The sequence below is a fragment of the Coptis chinensis genome, chromosome 1 (assembly GCF_015680905.1).
Source record: "Coptis chinensis isolate HL-2020 chromosome 1, ASM1568090v1, whole genome shotgun sequence".
Lineage (NCBI taxonomy): Eukaryota > Viridiplantae > Streptophyta > Magnoliopsida > Ranunculales > Ranunculaceae > Coptis > Coptis chinensis.
In genome coordinates this window covers 38,018,226-38,022,381 of record NC_141456.1, presented here as the reverse complement: position 1 = coordinate 38,022,381, position 4,156 = coordinate 38,018,226, and the positions used below count along the sequence as shown (strand labels likewise).

The 4,156-nt window shown below is 34.4% G+C and overlaps 1 long non-coding RNA gene across 1 annotated transcript; it reads left to right on the top strand.

Moving 5' to 3' along the window:
• The first annotated feature begins 2,347 nt into the window (after positions 1-2,347).
• LOC147523854 (uncharacterized) lies at positions 2,348-3,354 on the top strand. The gene is made up of 3 exons (XR_015196803.1): positions 2,348-2,699; positions 2,814-2,969; positions 3,066-3,354. It is a non-coding gene; the product is annotated as an uncharacterized LOC147523854 (long non-coding RNA).
• Positions 3,355-4,156: the final 802 nt, after the last annotated feature.

Below are 4,156 nucleotides of genomic sequence, written 5' to 3'. Positions count from 1 at the left end.
GACGGCTTTGTTGAAAACCGTCAAGATAAGTGTCTTGGTAATATTTTTATAACAGTTGTTCCAACATTATGGCATGTATGACACAAGCGTCAAGAAAATATTATGATTTTATGACGGCTGTTACAACATTATGTCACATATGACTCCGGCGTCAAGAAAATATGATGATTTATTGAAGGATTTTTCTTAAACAGCTAACTTTAGCAGTATAATAAGTCGTCGACACCTCTCTGGACCATTTTTTTTTTATGTTGCGAACGTTGACATAGTCCCTGACTTATCACTTCTTTTAATGAACTTTCAACAGTCAACCAAATAACCGTCAAGAGCACGCAGATGTGATGCGCTTGGGCTTGGCCAAGCTAAAAGCGTCACAACCGGTTTACGTTTCATGTGTTCACTTGAGCCGTCAATAAGTAAAATCGTGGAAACTTTTATAATTCAGAGAGAGAAACTTTAGCAAAAAAAGAGAGTGAACGAAAAAAAAAACTCATAACATCTCAAATACACTTAATTTTATCTCCTTCAAAACCTAGGCATCGATAATACTCTTCGATTTAAAAATTAATAGTTATTATATATAATCATTTTTTATTTAAAAAAAATGTCTTGGTAATTTCATAAACTTAATATAATCTTCTTCAATCGCTCTTTCAATGACAATTTTGTCTTGGTGAACTATTTGAAAAATGGTTTTAGAAGGTAATTTTCTAATTTTATCTCCTTTCGAACAAAGTTTTTAACATGGTTTGTGACAAGCCCTATAAAAATGGTTTTAAAAGGTAAGTTTTCAATGAACAAAGTTTGTTCCTTTTTGTAAGCCCTATAAAAAGAGTTACAATGAACATACTTTTCTAATCCTTTCATTCTGAAGCACTTCTAAGCTCATTTGTCAAGTTCAAAATCGAAATTTATGAGTTCTAGATCTGCACCAATAAGCTTGGTTGTTTATCTTTATGTTGTCATGTTAATCAAGCTTTTCTAGATTTTCTCTGCAGAATTTTATTGAGTTCTGCAAAGACACTGGATTGCAATCCAGTAATGCTACCATCAGGAATGCGACTATCAAGCTTATTGGGGAAGTACACAAATTTATTGGTCCGGGTGAGTTTTCATTTTATTAATTGTTTTAATTTGTTTTGTGTGGAGTTTGATGATCTAAAGTAGTGGTAGGGCTTCCAATATATTTTCTGCAGATATTAAAGGATTTCTTACTGATGTTAAGCCTGCACTTCTCGGTGCACTTGATGCCGAAAGTATGAGAAAAATCCTTTTGAGGTATGCCATTCTATCCACACATTTTTTGAAGAGCGATTGCTTCTAGTATTTAATATCATTTGCAATATGGTACATCTGCAGCACCAAGGAAAACTGTGAAAGCATCAGAATCCACCTTGTCTATGTCCGCTGGTGGATTGGATGGCCTTCCACGTGAAGATATTAGTGGGAAGATAACACCTACTTTTCTAAATAACTTGTCTAGCCCTGACTGGAAGGTGTGTTGGGGTTTTTGTTCATTCTGCATTAACTTAATTATTTGGATATTGTTAAGCACCCAATGACCGGGTGCTGGTGGTGGTGTTCAATCACTGTTTCACTACTTTGTAGTGCTAAGCTTGCTTGTTTTTCTGATGTTCAAGATCCGTTTGGAGTCTATCGATTTAGTGAATAAAATTTTAGAAGAAGCTAACAAGCGCATTCAACCAACTGGAACTAGTATGGTTTTCATTTATTTCCTTAGTATATCAATTATGCACATATTTTCATTCATGCATTTGACTGCTATTATCTAATTTTGATTGCTTATTAATATCTTATCTTTTCACTTGCCTCCCAGCTGAGTTATTTGGTGCTCTTAGAGGTCGTCTTTATGACAGTAACAAAAATTTGGTTATGGCAACTTTGGTTGTTGTTGGTGGAGTTGCATCTGCAATGGGACCGATGGTTGAAAAGTCTAGCAAGGTTTACAAGTTTGCTTTCAATTTAAATGTGTCTACTCATTTCTCTATTTGTGACTTGGAGGAGCGAGTAATTTGAGGATTGGTTTCTTGCAGGGAATATTATCATGTCTTGAAATGCCTTAGTGACAATAAAAAGCACATGAGAGAATGCACTATAAATACCTTAGATTCCTGGGTAGCTGCCGTTCATCTTGATAAGATGGTAACTACTGTCAATATTTATTGATTTGAAATGTATCTCCTATCTTTTATTTAGTATGACAAAAATGTATGTGATTTTCAGGTTCCATAATGCTATACCGCTTTAGGCGATACCAAGATTAGTCTTTGAAGGTCAGAAAGATCTTTTTGATTGGTTAACAAAGCAAATTTCAGGAATAAGTGACTCATCCAAGGCGTTGCACTTGTTGAAGCCATCCACTTCTGCTCTCACGGTATACATTATCAGTTGATCACTATAACATTCTCTACTTTCATGGTGTATATTATTTATTATCATTAAAATCTTTTTATAATTTCCTTTTATTAATGAAAAGCATATGTTTTTGAAGAAAGACAAATCAACATTCGAGTTTTGAGTTTCAATTTAAATCATTGGCCATCGCAACAGTTTTGGGTCCTTTGAAAGAAAGACACGTTGATTGGTACTTACAGCCTAGACATGTCGCAACACTACTGAGCCGATTAATGCAACTGCTCGAAAAATTTGCCCAAATTGTTCTGCATTTCGCATTCTCTGTATGTTGTTTAGGACTAGGGTTTTCATTATTATTTTCTTCTCTGACGTTTATTTAAGAATGTTGTTTTCCCTAATATTCTTACTCAATTGCTATCGACTTCCATGTTAACCAGGCTTTGGTGGTCATACAAGATATGCTTTGAGTTCTTATAGTTCGTATTGCGTCCCAAAAACCAGATAGTGCTATCATTCTTCTGCGACCTATCATCTCGTGGATACATGATCACAATTCTAAAGTACATTTTTTGTCTGATACAGATGTTTTCAAGGTGATATATGCTACTATTGTTGTAGGACAAGAATATTTGTATTTACAGAATGTATGTTATATTTCTTGTTCTTAACATTCTTTAACTTTCTTCCAGGTTTATAGGCTGCTTGATTTTCTTGCCAGCTTATTGGAACATCCATGTGCCTAGGTGTATATCAATGTACTGTTTAGTTTGATTTATAAGTCAACATCACTTATTCGTGTGTTCTCTTGCAGATGCTTCTTTTCCTCACCAGACATAATTGTTAAGAGGTGGTGCTGTTGGAATCCTAATCAAAGCACTCGGCAAGTGTTCTAGTTCATATGGCCCAGAAGGGAAGTTAATTACAGAAAGCAGAAGTTATAATTGTGGCTTTACTTTGCATAATTGGTGCTTTCCTGTGTTCAAGTTCATTGCACTGATTTGTGGTTCACAAACTTCCTTTGCTTGATCGGGTGTATATGATAAGTAAGTATATTTTGTGACTGATTTTTATATTCTTTCCAATCCATATCTTGTTGGAAAGTGTGTGTTGATTTGTCTTATTCAAATGACCTTATTTTTTGTTTCATATGCTGATGCAGTAGTGGAAAGATGAGTGTTAAAGATTGTTCCCCAATTCTGCACCACCTTCTGAAATTATGCGAGGTAACCTTTTTGAACTTAGTGTATGACCAGAAGGTAAAAGTTATTGAAATTATCTTCATATCTCTTTAGCTAAAGGAAAAAAATTGTACAAGCTAGTTTTCTGAGTATAAAGGTTCTTGGCATCTACCCAGTAAGTTTGTACACTCTAAGTAACCTAGAAGCAACTAGCCTTCCATGAGATGATCCTTGTAGTCGTAGCTCAAATAATATTCTTAAACATATTGTCTTTGTTGTAAACAATTCGAAATCTAATGGGCTGAGGCTGTCACTTTGTGGAAGTTTCCAACCAACACTTGTATCTATTTGAATCTGTCTAATCCATAGATCGAGGAATTGAGTAATCTGCCTATTAGCTAAAGGGTTATTTGTGTACTTGTGGTAGATATACGGAATAGATATATCCTACAGTGGTGTACATTATTTGGGGCTTAACCAACATGATTCTTTGTCATAGTTGATCGTATCTCTTTCATTTAGTAGATATTGATTTATTGTGCTAACACATTGTGTGTATTTTTTTTAATTAATACTATGTAGAAGACGATATATGATTATAT